This window comes from Drosophila pseudoobscura, chromosome X (genome assembly GCF_009870125.1).
Source record: "Drosophila pseudoobscura strain MV-25-SWS-2005 chromosome X, UCI_Dpse_MV25, whole genome shotgun sequence".
Classification (NCBI taxonomy): Eukaryota; Metazoa; Arthropoda; class Insecta; order Diptera; family Drosophilidae; genus Drosophila; species Drosophila pseudoobscura.
Window position 1 is genome coordinate 17326283 of NC_046683.1, and position 23518 is coordinate 17349800.

At 44.1% G+C, this 23518-nt stretch overlaps 1 protein-coding gene across 3 annotated transcripts in view; it reads left to right on the forward strand.

Moving 5' to 3' along the window:
* LOC6901200 (dipeptidyl aminopeptidase-like protein 6) overlaps positions 1-23518 on the forward strand; it is a 110157-nt gene that overhangs the window by 74478 nt on the left and 12161 nt on the right. The window contains exon 1 of one of the 3 annotated variants that reach the window (XM_033382257.1): positions 19835-20197. The exons of the other annotated variants lie outside the window; for them this stretch is intronic. The gene's annotated coding sequence lies outside the window, so the exon portion shown is untranslated. Of the gene's footprint in view, positions 1-19834; positions 20198-23518 lie in introns of those variants that run through there. 3 annotated transcript variants of the gene reach the window in all.

Genomic DNA, 23518 nt, shown 5'->3' on the forward strand with positions numbered 1-23518 from the left:
CTCTCAAGCACTCGAAAATCCACATAAATAATGTGCACAAATTGCTTGGACGTGCAAAATGTTATTTGCACAAGAATCACATTCGAAATTGTACTAGGAAAATGATTCAATGGTGTGCCGCCTGAGTGGAGTCGCAGTCACAAATCAATTGTAATTGGGAATACACGTAAATTGTAATTAATTACAGAATCAACAACAGATACAGATACTCAGAGATATTTGTGATCATCGAGTGGTTTCAACGGCTATAAAAGTGTACAAAGAAACTACTGAAAAATCACGGCCGGAAAAATCATGAGCCACACAGAAGTGTAACCAGTCTGCCATGGGTCTGCCGAGGATGGTTTTATCGAGTCCCAGCTCAAAATATATTAATACTGTGGCTTCAAAAACGCTTCCTTCTGGCGTGCACTTGTGGGCACCGCCCTATCCCCGGCCTTAATAGCATTTATAGAATCCTAAAAGGGCGTAAAATCAACATAAATTTCATTTTAAATGTTGCATCAAGCGGAAAAATAGATAGTTTCTGTGTGCAAAGCCAACTTGTGGTGTTAACTTTTGGACCTTTTGCACCTCAGCCACCAGCGCCACTGTAAAACACAGTCTGCCAAAAAACAGAGACATTTATGCTCGCTTATCACATCATATTCACACCATTTGGCGTTTTATAGATCCCCGAAAGTTGCACCACGACATTTGCCATGGCTCTTAAAACAGGCTGAAACTTTCACCGCAAACTTTCACTACACCCATGATGATGATGATGATGATCATGATGTTGTTGAATGGTGGGAATAACGATGATGGTTTCCCATCAAAAGCTTTAGCTTTTGTGAGAGATTGTGCACGTAGGCAAATTTTTGAATGTGCGTATACTTAGCACCACATCACGCATACGCCATGTGCTCCATGCGAGTCAAAGCGATGCGGTGGCATCGATTGAGTGTGCCACCCCACGGCGCAGCCACATGTCAGCAGCAGCATAAGCATCAGCTGTCAATGTCAGAACTGCAATTGGATTAGGTAATTGATTAATGAGAGGTGAAAGGCGAAAGGTGCCACAATCCACCACAACAAGAACTAGAAACTAGGCAAAAGAACATGACACTTGAGATGGGAGGGAATGAATATTAAATGTGGCGCATCGGTATGAAAGATTGCCTGAAAAATCCCCAAATGAAAACTACGAATTCAAGACAAATATTTGGAGTGGGCTGGAGGAGCTGGAGGGGAGGCTTCAGAAGCGACATCTCATAGCATTGACAATGTGCCTTGGGCAAACACTCGATGGAGAGACCTGATCAAAAACGCAAACGCCGAGCCCAAGCACACAGACACAAGTAGGAGTACGAGTACGAGTACGAGTACTCGTGCAAGTGCAAACAGCAGCCGAATGTCAAGTCGAGTGGAGCTCCAGCCCAAAAATAAATATACCAAGTGGCAAAAAGTATATGTGGCTCATGGAGGCGAAGAGTTGCATACTCTTCTATCGATTTCAGCCACACTTTAGTGGAGGAAAATGCAGTAGGAAATAGCATAGCTAACCTTTCCCGAAAGAATTGCTCAAGGTCTCTTCATTACGAATGGGAATGATTTTCTTGAAGGAGACCTCTCCACTTTACTGTGACTGCAAGTATAACCTGTACCCTGCAAAGGGTATCAAAAGTGTGCCCTGTATTTTCATGATATCTAAAGTCGGTATTCCCTGCAGAAGTAACTCTGAGGGTCAACCGAGTGGAAGAGTGGTAGAGTGCAGTGATTGCTCAGCTAGAAGATTGCCGCACTGGGTAGGGGGGGGAAAGGATTTTACTCCGTCTCTCTCTCTTTCTCTGTCACAAAAGGAGTTTAAGCGGGGTGCCATGGTGTTAAAGGAAAACCATAAATCAAGAGAGCTTTCATCTTTCCGTTAAGGCATCACAAATGCACTTTGACGATGGTGTCTGGTATTTTATTTATTTTTGTTACCTCTGACTTTTTTCAGCCGAAGAGCAGGACCAGAGCAGAGGTATCCTGGAGATGCCGTTTGATAAACATTATTGTACATGTCCGACAATTTTTCAAACCTCAACAATCGCTGAAGCGTGTCCCGATGGCATTTGATTGATACAAAGGGTAGGAGAGGGGACGTCTCCCATGAGCGGGGGCTCGTGTGTGGGGCCTTAAGTTCTAAAACGATTTAGCGGGATATAAATGACAAAGCATTTCGCATTTAGCAGCTGAAGAAGTGATTGATTTTGCCAAAGAGCGAAAGCGACCATAGCCCACTCTCTCTCTCTCTCTCTCTTTCTCTCTCTCTGTGATATGGAACTGCGGCAGATGCCGCCTGGCTTGTGCCACATTTAATTGCACCCAAGGAGTCCGCACAAGCGTAAACTTTATTCCACATCTTGGCCAATCAATCGACAAACCCATGTTCATGTCCATTCGCATCGTATCGCACACATTCCATTCCATCCCATCGTTCGGCCCTAATCCTTCACTGAGCTTCAGCAAAATGTGGTCAAGTTTTGTGGAATTTGTGGTTTCGAATACTCAATGTTCGTATCGTTTTAATTAGGCAATCAATTCTGCTTCAATAGCGTAAATAAATTTGGTAAATACTCCGCTGAATTGCTGAATATTTCAACAGGCGAGCCAGCGATTGAATGGAATGTTAAATGCAGTTCTTCTTTATTCATCGAGATAAAGTTTTATTGTCCTAAAGTGAATCTTTATGCCACCGAAAATGTTTTCATTGAGATAAGTGTCTAGTGTAGCCAGAAGTGTAGTGAAGATAGCCAGATCTCTCGATGAGTGCCTATCCACTAAGAAAACACGATTATCCTGGGCCTGCGGAAGCATCACCACAGACGACTCTTGCACTTTTCAATGCTGTAATATTTCTTTCATAGATTTCATGCGATTTCCCAGAGGGTAGAGCAATTTTTTTGCAGTACGGATGGCACCCAGTCCGTGGCACGAGGTTTTCGAACCACGGCCGGGCTAAGGGAGGCTCATAGTTCAATGTTCGTTAGCTCGTAATGATATGTTTAAAAAATATTCAAAATACCCACAAATACACCCAATGCTTGCACCCGAGAACAGCTGGAACGAGTACTCGTTGATAAAGCTTAATCGAATGCAATCACGAATGCAGATGGCCGTCAGAAAGCATTAAAGCGGAGTTTAATTTATGTAGATTAAAATTGGAATATATTTTCATAGTCCCCCCATAGTCCGGAGTTAAATGAATGCTGTGGCATTGCTATAACCCAATAAATGTCACAAAAAAACAATGAAAAAACCAAAGGGAGAACGGGGCTCTATTGATTCGGAAATACTTCAAACCTCGCCGCTTTCACCCTTTCCCCAAGATCGACTCTCTTTGATCGAAAATTCTTGCCGGACAGGACCGGACAGGACATCAATTTATGATGCGGATGGACGCACGTATATTTCCATACAAATTTGACAGGAAGCCCGGACGCGTGTGAGACATGTCCTTTGGCTGACAACAACATCTGCCCTTCCCCTCATTATTATCGTCCCAAAGAGAGTTCGTTACACTCATCATCATCATCAATTCGTGTCCAGTGTTTGACTGTGCAACTTCCGGTGGGCATCTTCCGTTTCGTTTGATTGCGTTTTTCGTTTTAAGTGTGTGCGTGTGTGTGTGTGTGTACCTCCCCGTGTGGTAAGTGGGGTGGGGGAGTGGCCTTGAGGTTCCTCTGTCACTCTGTGGCTGCTGCCTGGAGGAATTGATTAAGCTGTCGACTCTTGTCCATCGAATGTTTGTCTTTCCACCGCGCTCTCTGCTCTCTGCTCTATGCTCTTTGCTTGCCTCCTAAGATTCTGGGCACTTGCGGGGCAAGTCCTTGGTTCCTTCCGCATCGTACGCGACGCATAATTAATTTTCCCGCTGGATAGCCACCCCCCCTTTCCCTACCCCCCTGAAATTTGTAGCGAAACGTAGCCCACAACAAAGCGAAATAACTTGACCGTTAAGAAATCGATTCGCATTTGAATAAAGCGAATAATTTATTCATTCATTCATTCACTCACCCAGGGGGCCTGGGCATGGCCCGACTAGCTAATCAAAACCGCAAATGAAATTTAATTTAATGGCATTTTAATTCGATTTAGGATTCGATTTTGCCCAAGGACATGAACACTCGTATAATATTCGAATTTTATTTGAGAATAACTAAAGGAGTTCATCAATTTTAATGCTCATTCAATGAATCAAAGAAGTTTCCCTTTAAATTTGGTTCTGTTTATGGACCATTACCCATTACATGGAACAGGGCTCACTCACAAGTAGCTCGATCCCATTCTTGTCATTCCGAATCTACTAAAGAAGCCCATTAGCTTCTCAATCGAAGGAGAAACAAGTCAAAATAAAAATTCGTAGCATACAAGAACAAGGAAGTCATGTGCCAAGGCAGCCTTGGAGAGAGATTTCGCCGCTGTCTAATGTCGTGAGGGTCTTCGTTGGATCACGCGGCTACTTGGCATCACTTCCGTGTCAGAGAGAGTGTGAGAGAACACAGAGTATCTCAAAAGTATGGTTGCTTTTCAGGTCATACCTTTATCTGTCTCTTGGGGGTTTGTATTTCGCTGCCTCGATCTCGATCTCCAGAAGCTCTCTATTTTACATACCCTTTCTCACGAGTTCCTTTTACCTTTCTTAGACCCTCTCAGCAAATACGGAATATGAATGGCAGATACTAATTTTCGGCACAAGTCTTCACAGTCTCTGTACTCAAGGATTATTGATACCCGACAAACGCATAGACATATGTGCCATTACATATGTAAAATTACCAATCAGCAGGAGAAAACCTCTAGCTTCTAGGGCTTTGAATATGAATATTGAAATTAATATTTAAGAACAATTTTTGTTGTTGCTTAGTTCTTAAAAAATCCACCCTCAAGTAGCACCAAAAAAATGTGCAGACCAGGATACCCCAAGAAATATTTTTTATTTTGTTACTTCGTCCCTAAATTTACTTGTAATAATGACGTTTACCAAAAAATTATACGGGGGTATGTTTTCCTTATACCATCCGAAAATTATGGTAGCCTTGAAACTGACTGCGAGCTGGCAAAAGTAGCACCAATTGAAGTTTAGCAGCCATTAGCAAAAGATTTTTTATATGAATACTCACAATAAACGAAACTAACAGGATATATGAGTCTCGCGAGTGCTGGGAGGGGCCTTCATATATTTTTACTCCACGAAAGTCGATTAAACGACAGGACAAGATTATAAATCTTTTCTAAAGCCTTATGTTATGATACTTTGCAAATCCCAATCTACAAGCAGTTACTATTCGATAGTCTATAGAGAAAACAATGCAAAAATATGACTTCCATTTCAAAATCTGTGGAAAATTGCAATAAACCTTAGTACAGATGGAGTTGCGCACCATATTAGTTCAATAGCCGATAGCTGTTCAAATACTTAAACGATAAATAAAAAAAAAACCGAAATCTCTTGGAAGAATTCCAAGTTCATTTCGACAAAAAAGTGTTTGAATAATTTGTCATTTCACCCACTGTGCATATGAGTGATTCATTTGTAAATATTGATTCCAAATATTGGACAGAATCGTTCACAAAAGTATCTCCATCTCAAACAGCCTACCAGTGTCCCAGTCTCCCATCCTTCCAGCTTTCCATATGTTTTTCTGACTTTGATTTTATGGGCGGCACATGGATGGGGGGGGGGCTCTGGTGCCATTATGCTTTTTATGATCGACTGTCGACTGTCATGTGTGTGTGTGTGTGCGGGTGCGAGTGAACGCCTCGCTCATGTATAATACATGCATACATATGTATATCCTCTGGCAATGGCTTGGGAGCCTCTCGAGTCGGTATCAAATATATAGCCTGGAACTCTGGATATGTGAGTAGGGGAAAGGGGAAAAGAAATGCCCCTCTCAGGACTCGCATTGGGGACATTTTCGGCATCAACTTTATTTTGAATAAATTTATTTGGGGGCCAGCAAAAAGCTTTCGCTCTGCCCCTTTTCATGCAAATTTCTATGACAACGAATGGGGGGCGTGGCCGTGGACTTAAATCACGTTGAGTGCCCTGCGAATGGCAATCAGCTGAGAATAATGGCGATTTGATATATGTGTAAGTATCAGATGTATGCGTACATCCCATGAGGATTTATTCCACGCGCTTTTGCGAGTGTGAGGCGAGAGAATAATTCTACGAGTATGTGCCCCATAAATCTCTTCATTTTGGTAGACGTTCTGTATATATATTTTTAATTGGCAAATCACTCCAGCAGCGAAAACCAACTAAAAAGTAAATGTTTTTTCCCATTCATTGTGTTCTTGTTCGAGTGGTTTTATAGTCGTCAAATGAATCTTCATGGCAGCGAAAAGAAACACCTTTTTCGCTTCGATTGATTCAGTGTGCATCGAGTCAATGATTCCACGGGCTCCATAAGCCACGCCGCAATCGCAGATAGCCCAGGTTCCTGGAAGTTAGCAGCTCCTCGAGGACAATTGATAGTAAATACATCTTGTCCCCGTAGGCCTGCGGAGACGACACCATAGATGGATGACTCGTAGGCATTTGCCTCACACAAATGGCTACTCACGAGGCGGCGGTAGATCATCTCCTCCACAATATCCATGAGGGCAGAGGGCCGCTGCATTTCACGGAGCAACTGCTGGTACATCTCTGCTGTCCGGATGGCAGTCTGGAGCGTCGACTGGTTGCCTTCGCGCGGGGCGTTTGAGCCTCGGGCGAATTTCGGAATACACATGATTCGACTCGATCGAGATTCGATGTGAACTTTTACAAATATGTAAGGATTTTGACTTTTAAATCCCCAATGTATATGTTTAAAAAATACACAATAAAATCGATGTATACCCCTACAAGATTTACTGCCTGGACTCGTAGTACTCTTAGCCCTCGAACAGATTGAGTCATTGTCAGTTGTGGTCAACGGCTCTTTAAAATTATCGTCTATTTGTGAGTTTTTCCTTTGGCAAGGAACCATCTTCCCGGATGGAGTAGACTAGCGCGAAAAGGATCTCCAAGAGTGCGAACGCATGGTCGCCGAGGGTCTCTAAGGTGGGTCTCGTATCCCAATCGATTTTTTCATATTTTTGGATGCCATAAATCTCCTTTGGGGAGCAGCAGAATTCACGATTCACTAAATTCATTGTTAATTTCATTTTTAGAGAGATTTTCTGGGAGTTTTCTGTATTTCCTTGTATCCTGTCGACTGTGCCATGTGCACATCACTCTCTCTCTCTCTCTCGCTCTATCCCTTTTACTCGCTTGGCTCCTCTGTGCCTCATTTTCTATGCCATTTGCTGGCCTCCGGTGGAGCTTTAACTCGAACTCCAGCTCCAGCGGAAGGCCAGATGCAATTTCCAGATTTCTGCGTGCCCCCAATGTCCCCCCCTCACGCGCTCCATCTCTTTCATACATGACAGCGTGTGTGCATAATTGGGGGCATGCAACATCCCCCTTTCTGGTCTCGCATATAATTCAGAAACGTGCCAGGGAAAAGCCAATTTGTTTTCAGGCCAAATCAAGCGCTGCTCAAAAGTATGCAACAAAAACAAGCAGAGACTGAAACTGAAACAGAAACAGAAACGGAAACGGAAAATGGGCATGAAAATGGGGGAAATGGAAACAGCAATGAGAGAGAATAGAAAAGATACATTCAGCTACATAGAAACAAACGGCACACCGAAGCATGAGGGGGGGGAGGGGGAATGAGGAGGCCTGGTTGGAAAATAGCAAAATATTTCGAAAAACGTGACAGTGCCTCCTCTTCGAGCAAATTCCTGTCGCTTTTCCGTTTTAGCCAATTTGCGACAGGTGCTGCCAGATAACAAAAAGAAAATCAGCAACAGCAACAGCAATAAAACAACAAAAATAAAACACTGAAGACCCAAATCAGCGGGAGAGAGAGAGAGGGATGCCTCCGCCCCCATCACCACTCTCATTCCCTGAAAATCCTTCAGCAAATTGTTGTGTTAACCGCTCGGCTACGTGCCCTGGCCACATAGTGTGGCCAATACGCTGTGAATACGGACAAAAGGTGTGGGGCCAGGGCCAGGCCAACGGCTAAATGGCCAGCGCATGCAGCACGCAATGGACTTCCGACGGACTGACGACTGACCGAGGAGGAGACAACGTATTTGACTTGAAAATTTCCTTGCAAAAACTCGCTAGACCTCAGGGACGGGACCTATTTTTAGAAACCAAAAGGGAAGTGCTTGTGCTTTTTTACGGGATAATTACTACTCGGCAAAGTAACAACTTTGTTGGCGAAAACACAAGACGATTGGCCAGAACTAACCGCAATAGCATCCAGATATGGATCCCTGAGGGGGATAGCCATGGTCCGAATCTCCCACAGGGATATGAATCAGGCAGCCTTCGCAGGAGACGCGTGAGACCTACCTGAGACATGGACATCCTTCTCCCAATATCGAGGAATCTATGTAGGACAAGCCTCTCAAGGGCAGTCCCAGAGCACTAACTTGGATCTGTTATTTAAGATTTCACATGACATTTGCTTAATCTTTTGTGATGTGTCGCGCAGTAGTCATAGAACCTAATGGGGGGGGACCGGGACAAGGTATTACTTTTATTTTATAGGGGCATTCCGGCATGCCATTCATGCCCTCTTCGGAGGGGCGATGCTTTTGCCTTTGGGCATATTTAAAATTCCACCACGTGTCCACCTCGAGAGCCACATCAAGGACCCTATTTATAAGTGTGGCAGGAAGGTGCGCTAACGTGTGTGTTTGTGTGTTTGGGTCACGTGCCCCCGTTTAGTTTGCATATCGTACTTACAACTTTTGGGGGCACGCAACGGCAACGCAATGGAACGCTTCTTCGGGGCCTCCGGTCAACTTTTCGTGACTCGCGGCAGCCCTCCCCCCACCTCCCCACTGCTGATGTCATAAAGAACTTTTCTTTTCCCTTAGTTTCCTCTGCTTTTCTCTCTTGTGGCCGTTTACTCTGCGCTGGCCTCTTCTCTTGCGGCATTTTGTGGCCGGCTCCTGGCGGCTTCAGCCAGAAACGATGCCCTGGCTAATGACTGAAGCAAACACAGGGGCCCAACCGCTTTGATTGAATTTCGCTCAGGGACAGTGGGAGTCCTGGGAGTGCCTGCCGGCGAGTGGGGAGGGGGAGTGGGAGTGATGTTGGCGGCACTGTCATAAATCCGTCACGGGAGCAACTGCAGTCCATGCCCCACAAACTGCAATTAGCGAGGGCAGCGGGAAGGAGGCATCATTCGCTGTGTGGAGGTGGAGAGATGAGAGGCTGGGATAACAGGATAGGATCCATTTGTTATCCGCAGACCGATGGCGCCGCCGCACAGTGGTTCCAGGCATATCGAAATTGTGTCTAATGACAATGGAAAGCCATCGAAAGGATCTGTTTCCTAGAGCCTTTGCTTTGTCTGTCATCAAATATATTGTGTGTAGTAGTTCAGCGCTTTTCATCCACGGTTTCACGGCAACAGCAGCAGTCATCTCATGTCCTTTCGATAATGTTACACTCCACTCAACTCCATTCGCTCTCTGGCCTTTCCGCTGCCCCTAGAACTGCCCCATGTCCCATGTCCTGTGTGTCGCTGTGTGTGTGTGTGCTGCTGATGTCCTTCGGCTGATGTCAGAGAAGCTTTTAGTGGCCACAAATCAGAGCGAAGCGGAAAGTGGGCACAATTTTTTTTGCAAACAAAACGTAGATTGTTCCACATCTGTGACGCTCACAAGCGATGGAACAATGGAACGATATTTGCCTAGTGTTCAGCATAGGAAAGGAGAGAGAGGGAGAGGGAGAGGCAGATGGAGAGAAGGGAATGCCCTCCTCATTATGGTGCTGCTTTCGCCACCCTTCCCTTGGGGGCATTATTCATTTATGCATTGCCGCCAAAGGCGCGTCAATAAACATTTTCCCGCTCATTAATTTTTATTGCATACTTTTTGGCGAACAAAGTGTCCTTTAGGGCTGTAGGTATTAGTAGCGTATACGTTTACTTGTGTCCTTGTGTGTGTTTGTTAGCAATTAAGCGCCTGAACAGCGACCCCAACAATTGGGCTTGTGGCGTATCCACTCGAGGGCTCGAAAGTTTAATTAAATGGAAGGACAGACACACACAAATCGCTGCCCCATAACGATTTTGATCCCGATCATAATGGGAATAGCTTCATAAACGCTTTGGCCGTTGCTGTTGCATGTAGTCACCAAATTCCATGCCACATTTGAACTGCTGCAACTAATTAAGTGAGCAGCAGGGAGCGGAAGGAAGGAAGGCAGGACGGCAGGACGGCAGGGCCTTCCGCCACAAGACTCTTCTGCCGCATAAATGGTTTCTCATTAAAAATTAATTGAAACATGAACACAAACACACACAACATTGTGCGTGCGTGTGTGTGTGGCATGTTTCAGTCCCATAATATTCATGGGGGAATGACAACGTGTCAGGGCATTACGGCATCAGGACACCAGGACATCAGGCACGTTATGGCACCAGGCACCAGGCATCCGGCATCAGGCGTCAGTCATTTCACTCGTAAATCAATCAGAATTTTAATGCTGCAGATCCTTATTCGGTTGCTTCCCATCTGTCCAAATAACATATAATTATGTCATCATATATGTACATAATATTCATGTAATGGATGGCCGTTTTTTACTCCAGCATCGCGGATGAATGCACCTTATGCCTTCAGATCTCTGTACATGCATATGTCTGGACTATTCTTTGGAATAAAATCTCTGATGGCCACCCATATATAGGCTTGTTACGACGGGTACAAGGTGGACGAGAGGTGCGTGGGACAGAAGAGCTTGGATCAGACAGAGCCGATGGCTCGAAGAAGACCACAAGCCGAAGTGTGTCACGCGAAGATCCCAAGTCGACCGAGAGGCACTGCTGTATGACGCATATTGATTTCGTCCCTTAAAGATTATATGGATCTGTCTGAAAGAATCTATGTATCGTTTGAATCTCAACTATTTCCAAAAGTTTGGTGGCAATGGATGAATAAATGTATTTGGATAATAAGCTCTCAAAGGTGTAATACCGCACAGCAAGCGAAATATAGCCGAAGGAATCGAGAATGCCTGATGATTCCATGTACATATAGAACCCGCCCAGAGCACATACCTATGTATGTACTCGTATATACCTAGCAAAAACAACCGCTGAGGGATAGCAGGGCCAAGTGCAAGCTGAACATGATTTATGTGGCTCACACTCAATTGCCATAATTTAGATGCAAACGAGAGAGATAGAGACAGAGAGCGAGACAGCAAAAGAAAGGTCAGAGAGGGGTGCCATAGCGCTCCCGAGTCACGTTCCACAAGAAGGGGCAAAAAGAAAACTGCACTCACAGTGAAATGAAAATGAAATCGAAAAGAAAAGTGAAAAGTGAAATGGTCTTAAGCTAAATTAATTGTAGCAGCAGCCAGAGGTCGGGGAGAAGCGTGCTCATGAGGAACTACGATATAGATATAGATAGATATATTTGGAAGAGATATACTGTTTTTAAATGTGTCAAAGCAATTGTCTAAAGGAAAATCAAATGAATCATTGTGTCAATTAGTTAAATGGAAGCCTTCATTCCTAATTAGATTGAAAGGAGTATACGCTATTGTGGGAGCCTTAAATATTTACTCCGAGCAAAGACCAAGGAAAAGCGTCAAGAAACACACATATAGGAGAGAACTTCGAGGCAGAGGAAAGACTGGGAAGGAGTCGCGTCTTTGAGGACCCAGCAGGTCATCCTCTCAAAAGAGGGACTGGGACAACAGCTACAGCTACAGCCACAACAACAGATGCAGATGCTGTGTGAAATGCAGCTGCTTAACGAAATATGCAAATTGCCTAAAAGTGTGCCACAGACAATGGCAGGCGAACAAACAACAGCATTTTGCAATTAGTGCAACTGTCAACAAGACATGGCCTGAGTCTGTGTCTGAGTCTGAGTCCGAGTCGCAGTAGCAGTGGCAGTGGCAGCACCACCAGAAGAGAGACAGCAGGCAGTTGGCAGTTGGAGACCGACCCCGGAAAAGGGCTGGGCCAATGCAAGGTCATGCCCCATCCACGCCACTCACTGGACACCCGCCAGGCGAGCAGGCGACCAGGCCGCCCCATCTCTCTCACTCGATGGTGCTTCGTCCGACCTGTCAGGCAGCTCATCATGTGGCCTAAGTGCCTTTTGGGATTCACTTCACTGGGCGACTAGCAAGGATAATGCCCGTTACCGTTACCGCTCTCTTGCCCTTTCCCGGGTGCTGTCAGATGGAGATGCCGGGGGATGGTCTTGTAATGGTATGCTGTTGCCATGCCATCTTAACCACGGCTCGGACCAACAAACACTTGATGTTTAGGCCCAATCGTATATGATTTAGGTTGTTTGTGCAATGGTTTTGTGGCATGGAATGGCAAAGGGCAGTATCTCGTCAGGAAACATCTCCTTTGCTTCGTTTGTTTCGGGGAAACTATTGCTGTTTTGTGGCAAAGGTATTTGCTCTCTCGATTTTCACAAGAAACAACGCATTTTTGTTTACGGTCCATAAAGAGATCTACACAGAATCCCCTGTTCTGTTTTTTGTGTTAATTATGGCTTCTTTAATCGGACTTTTCATGTTTGTTGCCGCGATTCTCATGCTCTGTTCTCCCTTCTGCTCTTCTGTTTCTGTTTCCTCGCAGGTAAGCATTGACGGGGGACATCTTCCTGCGTCTTACGTATGGTGGGGAAGGACTGGGCTGCCTTGGCACAATTTCACGCCCTAGCTGGCGCCCTCGCATATTCCAGCTCCTCGTTTAAGCCAAATGAAAGCAAATAGCCAGGAGGATGATGCGGATGAAACAGAGGGCAGGGTCCCCGGGACGGCAGGACGGCAGGACGGCAGGACGCCAGCAAGTAGCAGGGGTGGAGAAAAGCAGCTGATGAAACTACGGAAAACTCTAATTGAATTTTATGTGTGCGGGGGCACAGCATGTGTGTGCATGTGTATGCGCGCGCGCGCGTGTGTGTGTGAGTCTCGCTGGGAGAAACTTTCAATAGCATTTCCACATTTGAATTTCACTGCAGCTAAAAGCTTAAATTGAAAAGCGCACAAACTCCCAGAGTTCCCTAAAGAACAGAAGAACCTTTTTGCTCATACTTTTAGGCTTTTCAATTAAGAAAAATTCTCCTTTTGTTACTATTATTAAAGGTTTTGAAGGTTCGATATATACCTTAGAGGCCTTAGGTGTAGAGTTTAAAATGAAGGAAACTTCCTTCTTTTCATACTTTTTTGTCATAGGATATGGTTACATTTAAGTGTGTGCTTGGTTTGGCATTTCAAAAAGTTGGAAATTCAATTAAAATTCGACCCTCTTCGTTGACCAAAAATTTCAATAAGCAACAATCTATCAATGTTTTCGTACTCCGTTGAGTGACAGCAGCAGATGCAGCAAATCAATGAGAAGACAGTGATGGATCACCTCAGAAATATGCTACTGCCACTACACACGTCCCGGAATATACCAATATGGCCATGCCCCCACCGCCGCCCCCGCCTCCGGCCCAATGGCATGTGGAAAATGGTGTGGTCTGTGTGTGCGAGTAGGGTAAAACAGTTTAAGTAAAAAATCAAACTGTTGAAACTCAATTAAGCCTTGGGAAAGCATTTCCCTTCGGCAGCAGAATAACGCCAATGCCAAACACTACTAACAGCACCGACAAAATCCCCATCCCCCATCCACCTCCACATCCACACATTAGAGACCACACACTCTCTCTCTCTGTGGAGCACACACAGCATACACATACAGCACACGTACGGTGCGGATCGCCATTTTTATGGCCACAAAGTCGGCAAACATTTAAAACCTCATTCAAATGGCGCCATGTGGCATTAAAGTCCCTCTGGAGAGACGCCGCATGCCACATGCCACATGCATATGTGTGTGTTTGTTTGGCTAAACCACGCCCCCCACTTATAGACAATTAGTGGCACTCGACAATCTGCGAAAACTTTTCCCAAATTCCCATCGCGATGGTGGGAAAAACAAATAACGAGCGCAAGAAAATACCGATGGAATCGGCGGGGCGGGGGGAGGTGAAAATTCATAGAGATGGAATATGAAATTCCCGTTAAACTGTCAAGAGGGGCAGAATACTCGTAAAAATAATAATAAATAATATACCAAAGCCTTTTCAATGGCAGCCAGCGCAAAGAGCAAAAGAATGCAGGACTCAAAGTGGGGTACAAGGAGTATGCGGTATGCGAATTTCATCACTTACCAGGACTAGCACTAAAAGGATTATTATCCAATTTCTTTGATTATTTTATACGTGTTTCTCTCGCCAGAAGTTTGGAATTTATTTCTGACTATTTTCTGAATTCTCGAACTATTTAAATGTCAATATTTAGCAGTGATTAAAACAGTATTTCAGAATTTACCAACACTGCTTTCCTAAGAGTCACCTTGGACTCTTAATATTTGTTTGCTGTGTCCACCATTGTGCGTCTGCAGTCCAATATACCCCTCAATATGTGGAGCATCTTATCTCATTCCCTGGCAAGCCACGAGCGATGGAGACTTAGTGAGAGAGAGATCTGAGCAAGAGAACTGGCTCTGGCTCCTGTCTAGGCTCCTGATAATAGATGCTTATTATTCAAGTGCGCAGCCAGCTGCGTCCCAGCTCCCAGCAGACGTGTTACAGGTGCCACCACATGCCACATGCCACATGCCCCAAGCCTCTACTCACCACTCCCCAATCTCCACTTGGCATCGCATCGCCAAGCAGTTGCCAGCATTTGTGTTAAGTTAATAAGGCGCTGGGCTTGAGGCAACTTTGAAGCCACAGAAACTGTGGTGGTGGCGTCTCCGCCTCCCCCAGAAAGCCGCAGGCACCTCACGCATCGTGTGGCCTAATCAACTGCCGCTTATTTATTTAACTTTGGTTTCACATTCGCCAAACGACAAACGAGCAGAATAAATGTGTTTAACTTGCTGTTTACTGCTTAGTCCAGAGAATTACCCAGAGAGTTTCGCCGAGAATCAGAGACAGGGACTGAGAGTTATCCTGCCTTTTGGATTGAATCAACTAACCAAGTAATTCCATTCCATTTCACATTAAAATTGAGTTCCGTTTCGCATTAAAATATATGTAAATTCAATTGAAATTTGAGTTTTATTTAATTACACAAGTGCTTCCAAATTTCAATTTAATTATTGTCAAATATTCGATAGACATTTTCTGCATAATTAATGTTGAATCGTACTACGTGTAATTTTCCAATGAAATTTCAATGAATTTTCAGCCTCTGAAGCTAGCTTTAAGATGGGAAAGCCAGGTGGGGAGAAACGAGAAAAGTGGAAAAGGTACGAGGTCTGGTTTTTCTTTTCTTTTCTGGGCTGTGCTCTGCTGTGTCCTTAATGTGGAAACTTACTCATGTAAATGAAAAAGCGCAGGTGGAAAAACTTTTCACAGGCTCTGTTTTTCCCCTCTTTCGCATCACACACACACACACACAGATGCAAGGGATACGTGTGTATATATGTATGTATGTCTGTGTTTGTATTTTTTGTGTGTATTGACAGCTGTGCTGTATATCCATGATGTTTGGAAAACACTCGGAGGACCCTCACAATGGCATTAGGAATGGCAGACGGACAGCAGAGATTCCAAGAACATCAATTATCCCTTAAAGAATGCTCTCCTCTCTGATCTTTGGCAATGAAAGAATAGCTGCTAATCCACACTGGGAGAGAGACGGGGAGCTTCTCATTCGCGTCATATGGGTTATGAGAGCGACTTAAACACCCTTTTCGCATATACCTGTATGTACCTATCCCTCTGATCATCACAGGGAAGAAAAGGAAGAAAAGTATCTTCATATTCAAAGAGTAGTCGAAAATATATGTAAATATTCCTGGTACATCTTGCAGTTACTTGCCAGAGCATCTGAAACTCCATTCTCCCTTCTGTTTTGCCAATATTTTTGGTGACTTTTATTGGCGCATTTTCCATGCGCATAGCCATGTGGCATTCATTTAATTTTAGCTGCCAGCTGCAACAAAGCGGGACCCATTTCCCCCATCCACCCATCCCCCCCGGGCCCTGGGGTCGAGAGCACTGATAGAGGGGAGGACTGTGAAAATATTCAGTTTTTAATCTAAATTGAATTCCGCTTTGATGCTTTTTGATTGCCATCGGCATTCGCGATTGCATTCGATTATGCTTTATCGATTAGTGGTAGAATATTCAACGAGCACTCGGTATTGTTAAAACCCCTTTATCCACTGCTTTGGGGCTCAGGCATTGAGGACCCAGGATGAGCTCCTGATATCGAAATGCCATCCAATGCACTTCAAACTAAATCAACTTTACGATTCTGACCCACATATCCATCCTACAGTAAAAAGTCAGATTCTGCCCCACCTTGGGGTAACTTGGGGTATCTTGAGCGGCGGAATTGCCGCTGGAGGATCAGGAACGACTGAAACAAAAACATATTGACACGAAACAAGACACAAGACACACTAAAGATCCATTTTGAGAAAATGGAAACTCTCTATCGATGAACGAAGAGCTGCATGTGTCATTCCACAGAAGGACAGAATGTTCAAGTTAATCTATCTGTTTATCTATCTATTCTCTGTTGAAATATTCAACAACAATATGATAATTTCCAAGACCAATAAGTGTCCGTCAAGGCCCACACCATTCCCCCCCCCCCCCCCCTCTCCTTGCCCGTTCAGTTGAGAATTGAATTTTCCTCTCCATCGAATCTTGTTTTGAATAAAATTTGTATTTAAATGTAAATATATCTATACGATCTCTCTCTGCGTCTCTCTCGCATCTGCATATGCAAAATAATTTCATGGCCATCGACCGCATCCCTACACCGGGGAAAATAATGATATATCTTTTGTTGATCCGAAAGACATAAACCAGTGGATGCTCGTATTCAAATTTGCTTGGAAATGCAATGCAATTGAAATGGAATCGCATGTTTTTCCAAGTGTGCTCAAAAGGAATCCAGCTCGCTGTTATGTCGTGTCGATTGGGGGCATGATGTTAGAGGGGACTACTCTCTCCTCGAAAAATGAGGCTGTGGTAGTATTACAAATGTTTGCCACAAGAAACCGAAACAATAATCCAACTTTTGTTGCTGCTGCTGCTGCTGCTGCGTGCGCCTGCATGCTGATTTCCGTTTCCTGTTTACGACCACACACAACACACACAAACACATGCACAAATATGACCAATCAGATATTCATACATTCACACTCACTTTCTCCGTGGACGTGGATGTGGAAAAGGGGCAAATGCGTAAATATTCAATGGCATTTTGAACAATTTTTTATGGCATACATTTTTAATAAACCCTGCCCTCCCTTCTCTATGCGTAAGTATATTTATATCTATGTGTGTGTTTATGTGTCCGTATTTATGTGCGTGTTCCTCATCGATAAACATAAATACTTATGCTCTTGAGAGAGTCTGGTCAACAACATCTTAATATCCCCGCACGGCATCTCTACACCTGCCACCAATAGCCCTACAGGGTGTTCTCTTCTTAAATGTGAACCCATTGAAACAGTCCCTTCGTCGCATTCGCATTCGTGCCTCCTTTTCATTGAATATCTTTGAGCTGATTCGAAATAATTCTCAGAGCCTTAACGAACTATTTTTTCGGCCTCCATCAACGCACGCCCTTGAAGGGCCAGATTCTGTCGGCCTCTGTGATCGGAGTAGGCTGGACGCAGGAGTAGCCGTCCCACCTCTGAAAGAAGCCAAACTGAACGGCCGCCTTGAGAGTCTTGGCCATGGTGTCCTCAGTGTGGACTTGGTTCCATAAGGACGTATACACTCGCACATTCTTGATCAGTATCTACAGCTCTATCTCTCTCCCAGCGTTCACTTTTCTCACAGCAGTGAGCCCTCCTCCTCCAGGGCCAAAGACTCAAACAGACTCACCCTGTTTGACCTGAAATATAGTGCTTATAGACAACAGGCGTGGCGTTGTGGCCTTTATATCTGTTATTTGCTGCTGTTTCGCTGTTTTTGCCCAGTTTTTCCCCTGTCGAAAGCGATTATTGTAAATCAACTTTGAGAAAGGCAGGGGAAGCAGCATCAAGTGGCTTGCCTGCCACTGCCCTGTGGTTGTTGTCACATCTGTAACCGTATCGATATCGCATTAACTTTGCAAAAATTTCCACGCCTCAAACCGCAAGGAAAATAATGTATATATGTACAAAAAGTTAAGCAATGAATGATAGAGAGGTGGTGTGCCAGAGAAAGAGTAGGAGAAATGAAGATGGAAATGGAAATGGAAATTGAAATAAACATTAATCGAGTTCTTGGAGCTGTGACACGTTGATTGCGGTGAATGGAATGGAATGGCATGGAATCGAATCCCAGGACACCGCTACATAATCCGCTTTCCATCATGCTCCAATGGAGCCTGGAGCTTGTCCTCCAACATCCATTTTTCTGACCGCCCTGGAACCCATCCTCCGACGCCCTTTTTAGGTTTTGCGACTTGCGGCTTGTGGGCTACCTGCATTTGACATATGCGGAGAATTGAAAAGAACTCAAGTCAGCAAAAACGTAAGCAAACGTAAGCAATTCCTGTACTCCTGCGTCTGCTGTCCCCCCAAAAAGCGTTCAAGCATGAACATGACGCACTCCCCATTTTCTGGCTCTGCTTCTGTCTATCCCTCCCCATAAGCCACAAATTCTTTATGGTCAAAACATCTTGGGGACAAAGAAGATTTTAAACTGTCATAAGCTTTAGCTTTGGTTTAAAATTCTTGGTAATATATTTAAAAGAATCCCTTCATAAAAAGCTAACAAAAGCTCTGATATAATATAGCTTTCGTGGTAAGCTTTATGAGCTTTTATCCTCCACTTTTCATGGATATAACTTTTAGTTTTTAGACCATTTTGTCTCTTATTTAAAGTAGCTTTGAATGGTGGATTTGGAATTTGTGGGATTGAAAGGATCATTTAAAAGACAAAGCTTTTCAGTTTGTTTGACAACCTTCTTTAAAGATTTCATTGAGCTTTAAAGCTTTAAAGTTTTCATTCTTCGCCTTTAAAGCACCTATTTCCCCCGATCTGAAAATATATCATGTTCCATCCACCAACACACCTCTCGCGCTTCGTGCTAGACATCTCTCTCCCAGTGAGGATTAGCAGTTAAGGGCCGTTATCAGCTCCTCCCCGATCGGCACACTTTTCCAGGCCACAAATTCAATAAAATTTCATAAATATTTGAAAAAATATTCTTCAACCTTCCATAAAGGTTTCAATTATAAAAGGGTTCATTGAAAGCACTAAAAGCACGGGAATTTAAATCTTTTTTCCTTGTAAATAATTTGTATATAGGATAAGTTTTATGATTATTGGATTGTTGAATATCTGTTACCGGAAATAAATATAAGAATGGGAGAAAACCGTACTAGAATAAGCTTTTCTTCTACTGAATTTGCCTTGGGAGAGCTTCTACCCGAAAGCTTTACTTAAGACAAAACAGCTGATTGAATGGCAGTCGCTTTCTGGTCACTCTTTTTGGCGCTCAAATGTTTAGTTGTGTGTGTGTCTGGTAGACGTAGGTGTGTGTATTTGTGTGTGCAACATAAACAATAACAACAAAAGCGGACAACCGGCATACGGGCATACACTGGCGTACAGGAGACACACTCACACCAGGGAGAAATACACTCCCGTACACGCACACACTTGAGCAGACACACACACACACACACACACTGGTACGCACATACCATAGCAACGCAGACGCAGATATGGGGCTGCGGAATGTACCGTTTTCTTCTTTTCAGTTTCACTTTCAGTCGTCGCCAGACTTCCGCACGGAAGCGTTCGTCCTACTACGCTCTCGCCTCCGTCTCTCACGTTCTCACGTTCTCCGTTCTCTCACGTCTCACGTCTCTTGTCTCTCGTCGTCGCGTTCGCGCCACCTCTTTCGCTCACACACACCTCTCATTCTCTCTAGATATTCTGGCTATAGTTGTTATTCTTTGAACGATTGTGCATTTATTTCATTCATTTCCTTCCCCAATCGAAACACACAAAAATGTAATCAACGACAGGGAAAACCCCCTCTCCCTATCAAAAACAGGGACATTTTACGACAGAACGTGAAAAACAGACGAAAAACAGAGCAAAACACTTTCGTCAAAAAAAGGTGCGCGGAAGATTGATACGGGGGAAGCACCCATTTTCGGGGGAAAGTTGCTAAAAGAAGTTCGAAAGCTGGTGTCAGCCAACTGTCTGACTGTCGGGATCTATAGAAAAAGTTGTTGAGGTTTATCTTTAGAAATAGTAGAGTTAGAAATAGAGTAGAGAAGAGTATGCAGAAATATCGAAAGGAATATCTATAGATAAATATGTATATTTTAAGTGTTTTGTTCGAAAACCACGAATGTTTTTTGACACTCCTTTTCTCATAAGTACATGATATAGTGCTCTGACTTCACTTAAAATGATAAATTTATACCTTCGCTTTCCCACAAAATGCATTATTAGCAGATTGTTTATTTGATATCTATCTATTGTTGATATTTTCTGTTCTGTTTCAAAAATATAGAAACAGAAATTTTATCTTTTTGTTGAAGGTTTTGTCAATGTCCCTCATCGATTCATCGTTTCAAAGATTCACTCCGCTTTTATGGTACTCTCTGAAAGAGTATTCCACAAAGGAGAAGTAGGGCGAGTTGTGCTGTTGTTCTGGAACAGCTGTTGTTGTTACGCCATTTGAACCCCTGGAAGACCCCGACTCCATGAGGTTTTCCATGGCTTTTACTACTCCTCTCTCTCTCTCTCTCCCTCTCTTTCTCTCTGTCGTTTTGAATGAAAATGAAAGCCAAACAATCAACGACAGAGACAAAGGCGGCAACAAATGAACAGCAATTGGGAGAAGGATGTGTGTGCGTGTGTGTGTGTGTGTGTCTGTGTGTGTCCTGTTTGTGCTACACATAAATCTGTAGAGACATTTTTAATTTCCTGCTCAAAAGGCGGACAAAATCCAAACAAAAACCACTGTGCAAACTGTGTCAATGCCTTCTGTACTATCATCAAACTGCAGCTCAGAAGAGAAGACCAGACCCCTAGAAAGGCTGCCAGAGCAGCTGTTTATAATGCACTGCCACTGCCACACCGCCACACTGTCACACAGATACTACTCCCCGCTGCAGACCTCCTCTCCATATGTCAGTGGTTTCGTGAGCGTGTGTGTCTGTCTGTTATTTATGCCACAGAGAGACAGAGAGAGGGACGAGAAAAAAGACAAAAAGTTTACCCAACCTAAAGCCAAGAGCTATATTTTTTGTGCTGCCAGTGCCTCTTTCCAGCCAACATTCCTCCTTTTGTTTGCACACAGCTTCAAGATGGGGCAAGCTGCATGGCTGTCCTTAGTCTCTGTCTCTCTATCTCTCTGTTCCTTTCTATGTGTATCTTTGGCATTGATATATGCCACTTCTTTGGGAATGGCAGGTCTCCTCCACTTCTATGAACTGCTAGTAGATGTAGTGGAGAGCCTTGTCTTGTAGATATTGAGACACCAGGCTTAAATACTCGTTAGATATTTTCAAGAAAACACGGACATTCCGTTGGAGATCATCGCCCAAAAGAGACCAATGGACTTAAGATTGAGGCAAAGCGGAATAATAAAACCATACAAACAACAAAAAAACAGGACAGGAAATTAAACACAGCAGCTTAGAAGAACATTCATATTTTATATAGGTAGAAACAGTGCTCAAGAAGTTGGTAACCGATCCAAGAGCTAAGAATGGTTTTAAGGGGATTTTTTGAAAGAAAAGTTAAACAATTATCAGGCGAGAAATGCTTCCTGGTAAAGTTCTAAAGATAGAAGGAATGATTGATAATTGAACACCAATACGAAGCTGGCACATCTTTCAAATTAAAGTCTAATATTTCCTTCACTTAAACTCCCTTTAAATATAATATTTCTCTATAAAGAAACTCCCAGGTTTGAGGTTCAACTTTAAGGTACTCTTGAGGGAATCTCCCACAAAAGTTCACTATAAAAAATACTTGCCAAAATCATATTTCCTTTATGGCCTGGCCCCCAGGAAAGTTTTCTTGGCTTTGGTTCAAGCTGAAAATTCTGCCACCCCCACTTAGCCTCGCCTCGCCTCGCCTCCTTTGGCCAGAAAATAGTTTCCTCTCCCAGATAAGTTTTCTATCAAGAGCTTAACCCCGGGAAAAGTATGCGAGCATGCGAGAATGCGAGTGGAAAGCATCAGTTTTACAACATTGTTGAACGGCAGAAGAAAAGGCTTAAATTAAGAGAGTACCGAAACCATTGATTGCCAGAGGAAAGAAAGCAAAGGGAAAGTGAGACCTATGCAAACACAGTACCGCAGTACCACAGCACCACAGGGCCACAGTGCAAGCCCAGTCCCATCTTCCTAATGCCTGCTGTCCTGCTGCCTCCTGACCGACACATCAATCATACGCAGCGTTGTGCGAGGCGAGGCAAACATTTGCATAGGCCAAAGGCCCGGTCTCCTGCTGCCACTTGACCGGCTTCTTCCTTCTCCTTCGCACTTCTCCGTACAATTCTCCGATTTCCTCTCCTATTCTTTCCGCTTTCCCGAACAATATGCAAATTGCAAATGTGGCTGAAGTTTTCCCCAAACATTTTCTGTTCGTGCAGTTTTCTTGGCAAAACTTTTTTTTTTGCTCCAGCAGCTGGCGTTTGCTTTTCCTTGCTTTTCCACAGCAACGAAAGTTTTCTGTTTATGCTAATACTTTGAGTAAAGATTTTCCTTTCATATGTGCCAGCATGCCAGCCCATCCCCCACCCCTTTTGCGGCTCTCTGTCTAATTCAATTTTTGGGAATTTTTTTGTTGCTGAATTTTGCGACTAAGTCGTTTATCTGGCACCAAACACTGCCAGAAAATTGAATCAACAGCTTAAACTTACAGGCAAAACAGGGAATGGGGGGGGCTGGTGATGGGGATGCCAGTCATGTGTGGTCGGGAGAAGCGACGGCCGGGTAAAAGCATCATTATAATCCTGACATCGGCGGTCACATTATGCGGGAGCGTTCAGGTTAAGTCAGGCGAGCAAGGACATTCCGCCGAATCCAACCGACACCCCCGATGACTTCCCTGCGTCTGCGATTATGCAAATTTTCATTCTGGTTGGGAGGCAGGAAAGTCCTTTCCTTTTCCTTTACCGCCGAAAATTTATTGCCCCCAAAAAAAGCAACGAGCTACGGTTTTTTGGGGGCCTGATGATTGCATAAACAGCTCATTAAAAGCGACAGCCAGACAGACATACAGACAGACAAAGGAGGAGCCTCTGGGATGTGGGATCGGTGGGAAAGTTGAGGTAGAAGCAGGTTCCTGCAGAATCTTTACGACGCACATCCCTAATTTAGATAATGCCCGAGACAACATGGCGTATGGGAATGTGTTCTGTCCGAGCACGACAAAGCCAAGGCTCACACAGGAAGGCATGGGAATCTATCTTCGT